Here is a 17,594-nt window from a genome sequence, read left to right on the forward strand (position 1 = left end):
TTGTTTGTAATCACACAGACAAGAGTTTTACAAAATTTTATTATTTGTTCGTAAAGTTTTGTCAAATAAAATTGTTTTTTATTTATTCGGTTTGCACCGGGGAGGACTCGAACTCACAATTGTGACAGTCGAGTCGATGTTACACCGCCCAAGAGCCGTTAATCTTTTTAAATTGCACTACAGATAACCATAAACTCTAAATTAAATTTGAAATTAAACATAAATATAAAATTGTTAAGTTCCTCACAAGATGAAAAATGCGAAGGAGAAAGATAGAAATATAAAAATCGTTTAAGAATGAAGAGGATAGAATTTTTGATTTCATGGAATTATCCCGATTTAAGAAGTATGGCAGAGGAATAACCTACTTTTTTTTCTTTATTTGAATAAATATAAATAAAGCTTTAGTCAAATAAATAATAAAATTTAGCTAGTGAAGAAATAGATAAGATTTAAAATAAAAAAGAGGTCAATTAAATATTAGAAATATAAGTGAATAAAGCACTTAAGCATTTAAATTTAAAGTATGAGTGGAATGAGTAAATAATAAAAATCTAATTTTATATCGTAGATGGATTTTGTGATTATGTATATATATATATTTTTTTTAAATCTTTTTAAAACTATGCAGAAGGTGATTCATACTACAAAATTTAGTGATCAAATTTTGGTTCGCTTTCGAAGAAAGAAAAAAACTTTTAGTGAGCTTTTCTTGAAACCTCTCATGCACATTGTATGTTTTCTTCTTTTGAATAACTATAAGTGAATATTTTAAGAAAAAAATATATGGATATACAAATTATTCGCTTATAATTTATGTAATGTTTTTTTGCGACCATTTTATTCTTGAAATCTTAGAATTTTTATTATTACAGCGAAGAACTTAGGAAGTTCTCTTTAATTAAGTTCTGTTTTCGCTATTCACAATTAAAAATTCCCGTCTTATAGCTTTTGGCTTTCCCTTAGCTTCAAAACTTTAAGTTCCGCAATATTAATTGAAAGTATTCCTCTGGATATTGCACTCTTTACTGCTTTCCTCATATTGCAGATATGTGGAAAACGTGTGAAAATGCGACGATTTTTCACGTAGCAGTGCGTTAAACTCTTTTATGCAATTCATGCTTACAACCCTATCTATACATCTCTCTCTTGCACACTGTGAAAATTGCTTTAATTCTTAACAAATTTTCAATAAAATCCTCAATGTCCATTACACAAAAATTGAACCCAATAAATTTGCGATTTTCAAGAGTGGAAAAAATGCGCTTAAAAAACACTTAAGCTTAATGAATAATTCATTCTTTGGGGAAAAAGAAAAAATACGCTAAGTTTGTGCTTTTCCTTGATGTTGTTCTGAACGTTGCGCAAGATGAGAGCAAAATTTGCATTTCCCATTGAATTTTAAAATAATAAACACCAATGGCATGGGGTAACATTTAAAAGTAGAACTTTGCAAAAGCTGTTGCCAAAGGAGAAGTCAGCTGCAAAAAAAAATGTTTTCAATATATTGCACAAAATCTCCAAAGTAGATTTTTTAATACCTGTTTCCCTCTTTCAATGCGAACCCGATATAAGCATTTTAGGTGTGTGACATAACAACTCATGTATGCAATAGCACGAAAAATATTTTATGAAATATTTTCTCTATACCCCGAGCTTTGGCTGGTGTTTGGGTTTTTTTTTGAAAGAGAAGCCAAGCCTTGTCTCAAACAGCGTCACAAGACTTCTTACATTATAATTGCAATTGTAAAAGAGAGTAATGATTATGTTGGTGGTTTTGCTGCCACTCTTTTGCCCCTTCTATGTTTGTATTTGTTTGAAAATTTCAAAATCAAACTCTCGGCACAATTTTCATATACACAAACTCCCCAGTTTCAAGCTTTTTTTGCCGTCTTTTCAGCCCGTACTCTTGCATCGAGAGAGATTGAGGCTGGTATGGAAAATTATTGCGCGACACGATTTGCGCAAAAATTTCACAACACCCTTCATCAACTGCAAGAGGGGCGAATGAATGTCATGGGATGGTGCAAAAGGCCTCATTATTTTATGGATTTTATAAATTATGCAAAAGTCCACAATTGAACTTTTGTAAATTAAACACAAATTTCTCTAACTTTTACACCTGGATATTAAATTAGAAGGAAAACTTTGTTCAATAATAGTGCAGTAAAAACTTTGACTTAAATTAGGTTGAGATAGAAGCAGATGTATTGGGAATTTTATTGCTTTAACTTTCTAGAGTGCTTAAAGTTCGGCTTTAAAAAATTTAAAATAAGAACCTTTTAGATTTAGATCATCTGATATATACTCGTATGAACGATGGTGATCGATTGAAAATAAGAAGAAAACTAATATCGAAGAAATCATTGGGACCGTTTTCCAAATACATAACATTAAGAAAATAAGATTTTTATAAAGGATAATTAGAGATGGAGATAGGATAGTTAACGAAAACATAAAACCGATATTTCTTTTGGCCTATAAAAATCAAATTATTTGGTCTTTGATTTATTACTGAAGTATAGACTAAATTTTCCTACAGATCCCTAATTTGTAACTGAAAGCAAATTAGAGTGAATTTTAAGTCTAGAAAATATAGAATTAATCCTGTAAGTTTAAGAGTCACTGCAGGGTAGCATCACTAAAATCGCATTTACAGTGACAATAAATGATCTATTTCTTTGTGCTATAGTGTTTTCGGTATTAGTCTTACTAATATCTTTTGAAGGTTTGAACTAATTTTGACTCTCAGGAATCAGCCCAAAATTTGAAGGATCAGGCTGATCTTCCAAATTCGTGAGGTCTAGTGAAATTAAGAGGATTAGGCGACATCAGCGCCATTGCTGAAAATAAAAAATCTCACTTTGGGTGTTTTGGGTGCTTTTAGAAATGTCAATCGGGTGAAAAAACATGGAGAGTAATGATACGCAAATGCGTTAAGATTGGAGTAATGGGAAGGTCAGAGTGCATCTTTCTGTACGAAATATCCCTTGAAATCTCACTTAAGAAGTCTTTCAGCAATCAAAGTGAGGAGATTTAATAGAAATTTACGCTGTAAACGCTAATCCTTGATCCAAAATCCTCAGTGTATGATAGTTTAGGCTGATCCTTTACCGCCAAATTTTTCGAGCTGAGTATTCTCCAGGATCAGCCTGTGTCTATTTTCAGCATAAAGCTTAGCCATCTGGCTCAAATCCTCTAATTCCTTATCAGGCACGATTTTTTAGGAAATTGTTGTTTAGAATTGCATATTAAGGGGAAATGATCCAATAGATTTTGAAAAATCAATAAAATTGCATGTTATTTAGATTTTTGATACCTTCGGAAACTGGACTAAACCTCCAGTCTGAAAGCCGAAATTAGGCTCTTGGGTGTTGTGACCTCTAACTCGACTGTCACAATTGTGAGTGCGAGTCCAGCCCGATCCAACTCGCTCAATCGTCTGAATGGACATTTTTCGCGAAAGATCGTAATCTGAATAATAAATTTGTGAACTGAGAATTGTCCAAAATGGCAGAAACAGAATATATAGCTTGATGCACTAATTACTAAATTTGAATTACTATATTTTTAGTAATTAAAACAATTAAGCCATATGGCAACCTTAATACGTATGGAACACGTATTAAGTTTACCAATACAGGAAACCCGCTTTATCAAATGATTTGTAAAATATCATCAAGAATGTCAAGAATATTTTTCAAAGAAAAAAAGTTTCGATATAGTTTATCAACGTGCATACTTTTGTTTATATAACTAAATAGTAAATTTTGATTTATTATTATAAGTTATTATGGATAACATTAAAAGAAATTCTAAACAATTATTTATATTTAAATATTTTTAAAAGATCAGACTTTATTTAAAAAAAAAAATCTAAAAACATTTTAACCGGTGCGAAACGGTTAAGCTAAGTATAATTTGTTGCTTATGTCAAAATATTTTTTTTTTGCAAAATGTTTTGTGTTAGAAATGGAACATTTGTTACAAAAAATAATTCGTCAAGAACGTCTAATAATTTTCATAATATTTTATTTTGAGTTGACTATCCAACCTTCACGACGGATATATACTTCTCTTACCTTAGCATCAGACTCGTGATTTTTGAGAATTCTATAGCCTTTTCTATTTCATCTCACTTTTATAATTTTCCGTAACTTATAGGGAAGCATTAGTCACACAAGAAAACACGTCATCTATCTCCAGAGTTTTTGGTTCGGTTTCAGAATTTTATATCACAATTTAAAAAGTAAATACTTATGATATAATAAAAATACTTTTCTCAAATAAATTATTACCAATTGAATATTCATTAGAATTAATTCAATAGTATTAAACAGAAAAATATTTCTTTTATCATTTGTTCACATCAACTGAGAAAGATGCCTCCTGCTTTTTACATAGGATTATCAAATAAGTTTATAATTTTAATCTCGAAAACTATAAATTTAATTTATAACACTCAATAAATTTGAATAAAATCGTTGCTCTAATTTTAAATCTAACTCATATTTTGCTTCAGAATATTAGCTTATTGAGGGGTCATCAAAGGCCACAAGTGACTATCTCTAAATATTTGACGTGTAGGACTAGTAAAAAACAGGTACACAGACCAATGGGACTAATTGGGCTATTCCATTGGAAAAATTGTTTAATGATTTAAAAGAAATGGATCTGCTAATCATTTTATTTGTCAATCATCTATGAGTGCCTCATTCATGTACTAAAGAAAATTAAAAGAAAATTTCATTTACCGTTTTTTTTTCATTTTTTTTTTTATTATTCAAGGATAGCACCATAATGTAGATGTCTTGGACTTTCTAAACCTGATTTTACCCTCGATTTTATGTGAAAGCATATTCCAGTGTAAAGGATCAGTTGGAGCAAAACCGCTAAATAAAATTCCTTATCGAAATTTTTTAACAATTTGTTTTTTGTGCAATAGCAGACTTTACTTTTACGAGTATTTTGCGCCGCATCCCCTTAATAAATTCTTCTAGAATATCTGGCAAAGACAGCAGAAAAGTAAACATATATCTTATATTATCAAATATTACTCATTTCGCAACAAAAGCACCATCAAGTTGTCTTTCTTTCTTTCTCAAAATAAAATTGCATGCGATATAGAGAGTCTAGACAGATAAATATTCACGCAATATAGATACAAGTTCATGCTCACCTTCTTGGTAGTTGGTGTAGAAAATGTATTGTCGACGTGCCCAAGACTTGATGGTGGGGGAGACTCATTACATAAATAGCATAATTATGCTTGAAGAGGATTTTTTTTTATTTGGCTTTCGAAGAGAAGCCCGTGTAATGAAGTTTTGTGATAAAAGGGCCTCTGTCAATGGTGTAATACCATTTAGTCAAAAGGCTCCGCACAAACATGCGTTCCCCGGGTATATTTACTCACTTCACTCACCTCACTTCTGATAACGAAAAGCCCCTCTTCACACCCCCTACAAACATGTTTCCTCGCACTAGAAAATCAATATTTTGATGAACTCATTTATATGTTGGAGTGTACAACCCAAAATGAATAATGGCTCGGTGGTTATGTAATCTAGGTGGAAATTATATAAGTGCGAATGCTGACTCTCGATTGCAATTGCCACTGTCACTCTTTGACATATTGTTTCGATGTTGGAGCTTTTTTTTTACTCAATCTGCACATATTCAAGATGATTCTGCAGAAATACAAAAAAAAAGCTCAACCACCCAACTCCCATTTTTAGCTTTTTGCAGGCACTTGAGGGAACTTTCACACACTGTCACTCGTTTTCTTCTAAGGGTGAATTTTCCAGACGGTCGTTTTTCATTGCGAAATTTTCATGACACTAAATTGACACTGAATGTCTCAATTCATACATTATTCACATGTAATATGGTAGATTGGGTCAAATTGCCACTCTTTTCAATTCTCCGGGCTGTTTGAGAATTCAGCTCTTTAAACTGAGCGATACGGGAGGAAGGTGTTCAAGAATTTCCTACACTCTCAGCTCTTCCCTTTCACAAGAATTTTACTTAATGTCTTCATTTCAGAGCTATTCACTTATATAGAAACTATAGAAGCATCGTTCTATACGATATAGGAAAAAAGTCATTCGGGAGAAATTCCTACAAATTCATTTATGCAAATTCACTTTAAAATTTCCAGATGAATAGCAATCATTTTATGAGAATCTCAATTTGGAGTTTTGGAAAATTTAACCCTAAAAATATTCTGTTTTATTTTAATTAATTTATGCGCAATTAATGTCAAGGGTCAAACTTCCTTGGTAAGACAAAAAAATTTTAATCTCACAAAGTAATTTACCTCAATTCTACTTTATGATTGGCTAAAGTTTTCTTACTTGAAATGCTTTCAAGTTTCAGCAAATTGGAAAAAGAAATTAGAGCAGAACAATTGACAATAAAGAACAAATGAGAAAAATAAAAACTAAACTTAGAACCTAGCATAAAATTTTAATTATAGATATTTATGTCTCCGATACACCTTTTAGATTGGGAAATTTCATAAAGTCAAGATTCACATGCCTTTCTTTCTCAAAGATTCTGCATGTCTTTTTTTTAACATCACACCAAATTTAATTTAGTTTAAACCAATTTTGAGTCCGAACGAGGGAGATAGACTTATGGAAATCTTTCTGGAAAGAACAGGACACGAATTTTGACTTCATGAAATTTTACCGATCTAGAAGATGTATCAGGGGTATTAAATGCAATGAAATTTTCATGCTAATTTATTCAATAAGGCAAAACAGTTTTACATTTAACCTGCAACCATCTTATGAATTTTGATTATACAAATTAGACCTATGCTGGAAAGATTTAGGTTTTCCACTGACTAAAATTTAATATTTTACTGACCAGTCAGTTCTGAGATAAATTTTTAAGTGTTAAATATTTAAATCAAAATTAAAGATCGAATAATATTCTCCCATAAACATCTTTAATTTAAAGTGTCAAATATCTTTAAGACTTAACCCTTTAAGGACCATTTGAACACCGGTGTTCCATAAAGAAAATAATTTTTCCTGACTACCTAAAGTTATTTTTTTCTTATGTCTGTGTATATTTATAAAGTAGAAGGTTGAAGGAATTTATAATATTTTTTACAAGTCTCTAGCTATTTGCTATGTAGTAAATATTTAAGCTCAAAAATGGCGAATTTTTAAATTCTCAAATTCATAATTGATTTTATTTATTTTTTATACTTCCAATTTTTTTTAAGCAAAACCCTTAATAATATTTTTTTAATAGTAATATTTTTCAAAAGCGAAAAATATTATTCATTGGTATTGTCAGAAAAATTATACTTAAATTTTTGGGCTATTTTTGTCCCTATCGTCCATAGAAGCACAAAATACACCGAATCAGACTCTGTTGGACTTTCCAAGGTTAGATGTAAGACTTATCATTGATTATGTTTCTCATTTTAATTTTTATTGTTGATTTTCAGTCAGTAAAAAGTGTTTCGTCGGTAAAGGGTTAAAGCTATAATATTTCAAATCGCATAATAATAAAGATTAAAATAAAATATCAAATTCCGTCAATAGAATGAATATTCAGATATATTCAATTTAAGAAATAATGGGATGTGAATTTTGATATTATGAAATATTCATGATTTAAAAGGTGTGTAGGAGCGATAAAGTTCTAAATTAAGTTATAATCAAATTTTATTTAATTTTTCAGGAGAAACGTCTGAAATCTATAAAAGCAAATTGCATAACTAAAGAAGCCTTAGTTTATAGAGTAATAGGATCTAAGATAATTCTAGAGATAGTAAAATTTTCTTCACTTTTTTCTGATCAGAATTTCCATTACGATTTCACTACTACTACTATTAATTTTTCAATTGAAGCAAACTTTCATTATATATTTTTTTGTTTATTTATTATTTTTTCCTATTTTTCAATTCTAGGAGAGTTGAAATGTGAGTTATTAAAAAAAGTTATTAAAAGTGATATTAGACGTTTAAAAAAAAACTGTAGAAAATAAATGAAATTTCAAACCAAATAATTTATTAATTTAAAATTTTTAAATTTTTTATAACAACGTAGAATATGCTTTTAGCCTTTATTGACGAATGGGACAGTGGTCACCGGGTCTCACAAAAACAAAAAAAAAAACATTTTTTGACTATAAAAGGATATCATGTCCTCTAAATAGTCAAAAAAAATTTTCGATATGGAACACCGGTGTTCTACTCGTCCTTAAAGGTTTAAAACAGATACGACAGCAGGAGACAGGAACGACGATTTCTGAAATTACTTGACCTTATATTTTGTTTATTTTGTGTAAAAGTAACTCTCTTGAGGATAACCTTTAAAGCTTTTAGAAGTTGCATAACAATTTACAAAAATAAATAAAAATAAATAGAACTCCTGATACTTTCTTAACTTTTAAAAAATGTATGAGAAAAGCAATTTCCCTTTTTGTTAGGAAATAAAAGGAAACCTTTTGAAGCAGAGTTGCGAGAGATCAGCAATTTGCACTGTTGTGACTTTATGAATATTTCTTGAGCTTTATGCTGCTATATACGATTCTTTTTTTTTTTGTCATGGTGTAGCAGTAAAAAGGGATTGAGCTTCTCGTTTCCCCTTTTGGAAAAAAAAACACCAAAACGCTTGGGAAAAATTGTCTTGAGAAAGTAAGAAAAATGTTGATGAAATTCTCATTTATAGAGGCTGTTTGGTACGACCTTAGGTGCTTCTGGGATGTGTAATATTCTGTGAAATGATTTAAATTTCGCAGAAAATCGACTTTGGGGTAAAAGAATAGTAGATTGGAGGAAACAGGAGCCTTGGGACACATTGTATATTTGCGACAAGACACTTTGTCATTTACAGTTTCAGCCTTTAAGCACGTGCCTTTGCAATCTCCTAAAACAGTCAACATCCCTAAAATGTATGACAGGGCTTTCTACTTCTGCCTCGTGTCACTATCATGGGAAAAAATGGTCTATCTCCGGGGAGTACCAAATGCAAAATTTCTCGCTCAAGAATAACTTGAAATTTTTGTTAACCAAATTGCCACAAACCCCTTCCCAAATTTCTCCTGAAAACTTTATGTGACGACAAAACTTGGATGATATTCGATGACAAAATCACATGGAAGGACACACAATGGTTTAAATTTAATACCGACAAGAGACATAAATTGCACTCTCAGTGGAAATACGCCATGATGCAGTGCGCTCATAATATTTTCACCATCTCCCAAGGGGGATGTCATGCAGAAGAAAAAGCTAAGAGCATCCTCCGGAATATTTAATAAGAACTCGGAAAATATATTTATGGGCTTTTTCTTGTGCTTGAATTGAATATGGTAGAAATCCTCCAACTGCAATTTATGTCAACGCATTCACATTTAAAATTTACTGAAATACGCATTGACTCACTGTTGTATCTCAAGAAATAGCCTTGGTTAATGCCAAAACCCCCCAGTAGGATTCTATTGCACATAAAAAATATACCATAGCTCTGGTCATTTCACATTACATTCTTCCGGGGACTCTTGGTAGCTCTTTTCCACATCGTTCATGTTGAATTAATAAACCGCGTTTAGTGATTTATGGCTACGCAGTGGGAAACTCCGAGTGAAAATGGTGAAAATTCTGCAGAATTTTCCCCTCAAGGGATTTTCTTGCAATATAGCGTCTATGCGGTCTGCATGCATCCATTTTCATCGCATGAACTTCAGTAAAATTAAGGGGCGAAAACTAATAAAAGTTACTTAATATCAACTTAATTTGATCCTACGTAATGTTCAAAGTTACAAGTTGCAGTAGAATTTATAAAACAATAATTGAATGTGTAAGGTTTCTTAAAGAAACTAATGCTCCAGACAGATTTAGGGCTTAAGCCGACAGATGGCTTAGTGCGAAATTGATGGGAATATAATTTAATCATTATTTTCATATTAATTACGTTAAGCCGTCTCAACGCTTAAGACGTTGGTGTATCCTGCACAATTAGGGTTGTCTGAAGTCATTTAAATGACGTGCGAATAACGGGTATATCACCAATGACCAACGTCTGCTACTCGAAATAAATTAGATACGTTAAGACAGACTAGACTAGAAATTTAACACAATTTCCAAAGATTCCGTAGTTCATAATAATAACAAATTTTATTGGTTTTCCGAGATCTATTTGGTCATTTGTCCCTAATATACAATTTTATAGTATTATAGTATTACATGAAAAAAATATTAGAAAAGTTATGCTTCAATCTTAGGTCTGAATCTGCCTGTATTAAGCCATGAATGTCAAATAGTATCAGGTCTTTAGACTGTATAAAGTTCATTGAGTAATAATTTTAAAAAATTGTACTTCTATTTGTGAAAACCGGCTCAATTTAGTGTAGGGTAGCATTCAAACTTATTGTAAGCTTTTAAACATTAAGCGATCTTCAGACTAGAGATTTAGCTCAATTTCCATAGGTCTCGAAATCCTAAACAGCGTGCAATTTAATTTCTTTTTGAGAGCCTAATAGGTTATTTATCTTTAATAATCCAATCCTAAGTTAAATTTTCCCAAAAAATCATAATTGATAAGAAATTAGAGCAGTTAAGCCACTTGGCTAAGACCGTATTCAGACTAGAGGTTTAGCCTAGTTCTCGAGGGTATCAAAACCTTAAACAGCAACCGATTTTATTGATTTTTCAAAATGTAATAGGTCATTTGCCCTTAATAATCCAATTCTGAGTTAAAATTTTCCTAAAAATCTTGACTGATAAGATATTAGAGAAATTAAGCCATATGGCTAAGCCTTAGGTCTGAAGCCCGTATAAGCCTCCGATCTTAAGCCTGTATTAGACTAGCAAGCCATCTAGCTTATATGGGAGTGTGGGGCCGCTCTGGCAGGTGGTTTCTCTTATTACTCATTTGACAAAAGTTTGTAAATCCTATTCAAAATAAGTCTATTTAGTTTTTCTTAGGTATTGGACATTTGAAAATGTAAAGCACATTTTGTATATAATTATCCTAGAATTTGTATTTTAAGATATACACGTTTGAAACAACCCGCCTCTCCTCTTGAAATAACATCGACAATTGAGAGAAGAAAAATATCTCTAAGCGATAGATTTTCTTTATAATTGAATTAGAGTCAATATTGGAAAGTCGGATAGTGCGAAATATCGGACAAATAACTCAAAAGTACGGATATTAATGACCTAATACTAATGCAATTTTAGAGTAGGCTACAAAGGAGTAATTTTGAAAAAAAAAAATCTAAAGTTTGAGGTTTTCTCACAATTTCAGATGTACAAAAGAAAACGATCACGGAGAAGTATTAGGTGAGATTCTTAACAATCTCACCTACTATAATCCTAACAAAATTTCATGTCCTCCGATCGACCTCAAACTTGGCCAAAATGTGTTTCGCCACTTCCTGATCACGAATATATGGGGGGCTAAGTTACGTTCCCGGCCGGCCGGCCGGCCGTCCGTCCGGCCGGCCGGCCGTCCGGCCGCTCTTTGGAGCTTAATAGCTCCTAAACTAAAAAAGATATCGACTTGCGGTTTTCGGCAAAGGTTAAATATCGTATGAAAATTGCAACATGGTGCATTAACCCCCCACCCCCCACCCCTCCTTCCGCCATTTTGAAGACCCCCCTTATTTTGTTTTCTCAATAGCTCCGTCCCTATGGCATCGAGCGGGCTCAAATTTTAGTATGTTATAGCTGGGCCTTAGAGCTTTCCATAAATACCAAACTTAAGGTCCCCCGACCCCCCTGACCCGAGCTATAAGGGTCCAAAAAAATTTTCTTAAAATGGCCATAACTCCGGTTCTAATTGTCAGAATTTAAAAAGTGAGGGCTTTTTGGAAAGCTCTCGTGAAATGCCACTTCCTCTTCTAACATCGCAAGTTCATAAAACCACCGCTAGGGGCGCTATTATTAAAAAGAAAATTTTTAAATCTTAAAAGTTAAATAACTCAAAAATTCCTTATGCAATCGGGCTGAAATTTTAGTATGTTGTAGCCGTTGATTATACCTATCAAACAAAAAAAACCTTAAGTCGATCCATAACCCCTGACCCGAGCTATAAGGGGTCAAAGTTCGAACATTGACCGGCCTCTATCTCCGGTTCTAATTAACATATCGACATAAATTTTACCTTTTTGGTTTCGTCTCGATGAGCACTTTCAGACGGAAGTTCAAAAAGTCACTACAGGTGGCGCTGTGATAGCGTCAAAATTCATCGAAATTCAAAGTCACTTTTCTCAAAAACGGCATTGTGCAAGTTAATGAAATTTTAGTATGTTATAGTCCAGTCTAGGACGTTTCCAAAATGGTGCGTATGTGCGCTGTGGTTTCAATAGAACCGGAGATATGAGGGGTCAAAGTTCACAAAATTTAAAAAATCATATCTCCGGTTCTATGTGACCGATTTTGATGAATGAGGGCTTAAACGAAAGATCTCACCAAATGCTACAACTTTCTAGAATATTTGAACTTCGTGGGACCAACACCAGGGGCGCCACAGTCGAAAAACCAATTTCAATATCACATAACCTCAATTATCTCGACTGTCGCTGAACCGATTTTGATGATTACTTCGACATAATTGTAGAGCATATTTGTCTCTACATTTCGTCCATACATCATTTTCCGCTCAGACTACGCTATCACTCCGATTTTGCCGTTTAAGTGTGAAAAAATTGATTTTTCCCATAATAACGCTTTGAAATCACTCAGATGCCAATTTGACTGCCTCTACTCCACAAAGACACTTCAAATATGGTTTTAAATGGAAAGTCCCACAAAATACAACAATTCTTTGATATAGTTGAAGTTCAACAAATGACTACTTGGGGCACTCTGGATGAAAAAACGAGTTAAGAAACAAAAAACCTCGCTTATCTTGGCTTCTGAGTAATCGATGAGATCATGTTCTATAGGAAAATTATAGAGTACATTCTGGTCTACATTTCACCCATATATCACTTTTCTGTCAGTTCATCCAAATCCTTGATATTTTGGTTTAAATACAAAATTTGTATAATTTCACGAATTTGATTCAAGATAACTGAATGGCGACTCACAATTTCGGCTCTAAATCGAATTTGCATGCACTCCGAGCTAGCTCACGTTAAGAATCTCACCTACATAAGCCGGTTAGGATTATCTGTCCCTTTTTGATTGCAGGACTTATAATAGTGATCTTATTTTTCTCTTTACCAGTCTGAAACGTGTGGACATCTCTTAGTTCAAATGTAGATTCTGTTCTAAATTATCCCATTGTACTCTACTTAAATTAAAACAAAAATAATTTAAAATTAGTTTATCTGACGTTCCGCACTTTCTGACTTTCCAACATTTACCCTATTGCGTCCACAATTATCAATTCCAAATTCTCATTTCCATAAATTCACTTTTTTTTTCAACTATTTGCCATTTTAAAACTCATTTGAATTAATAAGAATTGATCGGGATTCCGAAAGCTATATGCATTCCTGTGTAATTTTCATCAAAGTTGAAATGTTGAATGAAATTGAAATGGAATGACTTTTGCTTCATCTCATGAATTGAAGTACAATTTTCCAACCATTTGTGAACAATGAAGATGACCGGCAATGGAAAAATTAATTTGCCTCAGAAGAATGACTGCATAGAGTATCATGTGGAAAATTAATTGAGTTGAAAGTATGTGTTGGGTGTTTTGCCTGTTTGTGAAAGAGGTCAACCCTGGGGAGATGAAAAAATTCCAATTGCGAATACTGCAGCAATAATTTACTCTGCATGAAAGTGGATTGGGTATCCTTCTACATTACTCTACATATACTTGAGACTTGAGACATTGCCGAGCCCTTGAGGGGGATGCCTTATCTTATAATTCTTGAGAGTAGAACTCATTTGGGTACAAATGAACATTTGCTCTTTAGGGTGAATTGTTTCGAGATAGAAGCCCTAATTTTCTTCTTCAAAACCAAAAAAAAAAAAAATCTACAGTGATAGTCCATTGAAATAAAAGATAGTTATCGTATCTAATACATAAAATTATCATACAAATGAATATGAGAAATATTCATAAAAACTCCCCCTGTCGAATTTCGATCAAACGCGTCCAAAATGAATCAATTTTGACGGTCACGATGGTGGTACAAAAATGCAAATTGAGATTTTTTTCTCTCTGTGAATCTTCTGCTATTCGACATTGCATAACAGACCAAATTTTCTGACGCAACATACCAATTGAGAGTCGTTGGCTTTTTTGTCCATCTTTGGATCCATTGCAACCATTTTTTCCCATGGATTGTCCGTGACCTGCATATTGAAGACATTTGCGTAAAATCGTGGATAAAATTGACATTTATTCGCTTCTGAAGCTCAAATTGTGCAGACATCAATTTAAGAAGGAAAGAGGTCTACGCTATGTTTTTTTCCCCGGCCAAAAGACCCTTTTCTAAGCTCAAAAGCTTTTTAGCAATTTAGAATTGTGAATTCTGTATTTCTCAAGAAAATGAGAATGATCCAATTTCACCCGCAACCTCTAGAGAGATTTAAGTCTGAAATAGCTTGTTATGTAATGGGTACATATTGCGTCTTGCATCTCCCAGGCACAATCGGCATAAACACACAAAACTTACGAGAGACTTTAGCACCATAAGAAAATTGTTTGAGTGCAAAAGCTCTTACGGCACTTTTTTCACCGACTTCTTACATCTCTGCACCACATTTTACCAAATGCCTTTAAATTAAAATCATTCCACCACATACACATAATCCAAAAGTGATTGAGCAACGAAACAATATGATCGTCATGGTGATATTTATGGTGAGTTATGTTCCATTATGTGCCATATAGGGGAAGATGGGGCAAAGTGTGACAGGCTAAAAATTTCAAACTTTGTTAACTTTCAAGATAAAAGAAACCAAGGCTTAATATTTTCACCATAAACCTTGCTATACGTGAAAACTTTTAAGGATCTTGAAAGTGACACAAAGAAAATAAAAACAATATTGAAATTTTTAAATTAATTTCCAAAATTTATGAGTTAACTCCTTAGTTTCTTTTGGGACACTAGGTGCGCAAGAAGAAAAGATTTTTTTCAAGATATTAAGAATGAAAAACATAGTTCTTGTAAATAATATATTAATAAAAATGAAGGACACAAAATCTAAGATAATTTTGCAAGCATTTAAGCTAGTCATTGCAATAATTTTCAGAACTACTTCTTCGGAGAAGCAAATTTTTCCACTTTCAAGCAGAGACTGTTGTAATTTTTCAAAACGTTAAAGTATACTTTTAATCTGTATTTTTTATTAGATCTTTAGAATAGAACCAGGTATACTAACCAAGTATACTAAGCGAGTATATCCATTATATAATTTTAAAGGATGAGAATTATGTATAATTACGTAGAATCTTAATCTTAATCTACGTATATAAAAGTTTTGTAATTCAAACTTAGATGTACTTCTTTTACTATTCTTTCAGAAACATGCGAAATTTTTGAAAGTTTTTTGTAGGGTTTTGGTACCCTGAAGGCCAGTTAGTAAGTAAGTTAAGCTTCTCTTTCTATAGAAAAACAATTTTAGCAAGCTGTAAAGGTCTTTCAGTACCTTCTTGTCATTTCGCGGTTCCTTTTATTGTACTATGCTTGTGATAAAGTAATTCTTGTATTCATTTTATTTCGCTCGAGCAAAATTAAATTTTACAAATTATTTCACTACTGACAAAAACTGCTCTACAATTTTTTAAGAACTTCTAAAAAAAATTAGTAAAGTATGCGAAAAACGCTTTCCTCTTCAAGATAGAGAAGTTTTGTTTTCGGCAAAATTTATAGAGCGGTGAAATTTCTATAGAATATAGGGGAATGTAGATATGGTTCGCACAGAGTGAACCTTCAAACGATGCGAATTTTCTCTTTGTTTGCAAGGAGCTGACCTACCATTTCTCATCTCTTTTCATGAGCTTAATAATTATCTAATCTTTGGCTAAGAAATGACGAACTAGCTCTTTGCAAACAAAGAGAAAATTTGCGTTGTTTGAAGGTTCACTTTGTGCGAACCATGCCAACATTCCCCTATAGGAATGTTTTGATTAAAAAAATTAATAGGTCTATTGGGAAATTTTGAAAATAAAATATCCATTTTATCACATTTTGCCCTATATTCCCCTACATCTTTACCGATTTCAGAAGCCAAATTGCGAGACATTGAGGAGCTAATGAGTAGCTCAATTCGTTGCAAACATCTAAGAAATTATAGCATTTTCGTTTTTTGCAGTGTATTACACTTTTGGGCCTGTAGGTTTCACCGGCAATTTTCACCTGCACAAAAGCGGGAAATTGTGGTGCATAATGGGACAGGAAGGTGTGATGGAATTGAAGGGAAAATGGGCGGCAATTGCTAAACAATGGTGATTTTTCACGTCGACACTCGCACAAAGAGAGAAAGGCAATTTTCTAGCTAAAATTCTCAATGAGAATGCCTGAAGTTGTTACATAGAATTGCAATGGAATTTCTATAAAAAAAAACACTCAATTGAAACTTGGTAAGAAGAACTCTGATTTCTTTTCAATAAGAAATTTCTAACGAAACAGTTATATAACCATTTATTGTTCTAACATTTATTCTTAGAAAGTTGCTGGATGAATATGTGTTTATTGTGAAAGGTATATAAACACGTTCATTCTACCACGAAATGATAAGAATTTTGCACAAACTCTAAATGCGTAATTATTCGTCCAGCGAAGTAAAGTTTTTTTTTTTGTGGAAAAAAGGTTATCAATTCTCTCATTCAGTTAGAAGAAAAATTCATAAATTCACTATAGAATATTTTTTGAAATGTAGTTTTATTGAAGATTACAACCTACATTATTTCAATTTGTAAATAGTTCTAAATTTCTTTTTATATAATTTTTTAAAGAAAATTATCGTAATTAAGATCTCAAATGAAGTAATTTTATTTCCTGATTAATTTGAAAACTTTTTGCATACTAAATACGTTTAGTTTAAACGTTATGTGGTTATGAGAAGTACAGTTCATCCGTGAAAACATGAATAACGTCAGAAACCTCACGAAAATACATGAAATAGCTTATTTGGTTTCTATAATGAAATATACAATGCAATCTAATCCCAAGCGATATACTATTTCTATATAAAAAAAAACCATAAAATATATTTCAATTCTATTGCATTTTCTTAAATATTTTTAAAAGTTTTATCGGCAAATTTTAAGAAATTAAAAGAGTCTAAAGATTTTAAGTGTAAGAAGCTGAAGAAAATTATTCTAATTCTAAACGTTCTAAACTCTTTTGATAGTTAAATAAGGTCATATCAAGTCCTCAGGGAGAAAAAGTTTTAGATTGTTAGTCCAGATTCCTCTTCAATTCCTTCCACTGGACATAAGTTCTCAAATTCGGAAAATCATTTAAAAGAAAGAAGTTTGATCCCTTGATCAGAACAAAACTAGGGAGAAGTCACGACCAAAGTACACTTTTAGGATTTAGGGTAAGTGTGCCAAATTTTGGCATAGTAGTCAAAGTCTCAAGTTTGAAATGTAATATCTTTAATAGAAATTGATTTTTTCATTCCTTCTACTTAAGGAGTGTTGCTTAGAACCTTGTAG

General features: G+C 32.3%; 1 protein-coding gene across 2 annotated transcripts in view; it reads right to left on the minus strand.

The window, feature by feature from the left end:
• The window catches only part of LOC129801912 (LON peptidase N-terminal domain and RING finger protein 3), a 143,504-nt gene that overhangs the window by 28,564 nt on the left and 97,346 nt on the right, over positions 1–17,594 (minus strand). The gene's annotated exons all lie outside the window — the stretch shown is intronic.

Source organism: Phlebotomus papatasi, chromosome 2, assembly GCF_024763615.1.
Source record: "Phlebotomus papatasi isolate M1 chromosome 2, Ppap_2.1, whole genome shotgun sequence".
Classification (NCBI taxonomy): Eukaryota; Metazoa; Arthropoda; class Insecta; order Diptera; family Psychodidae; genus Phlebotomus; species Phlebotomus papatasi.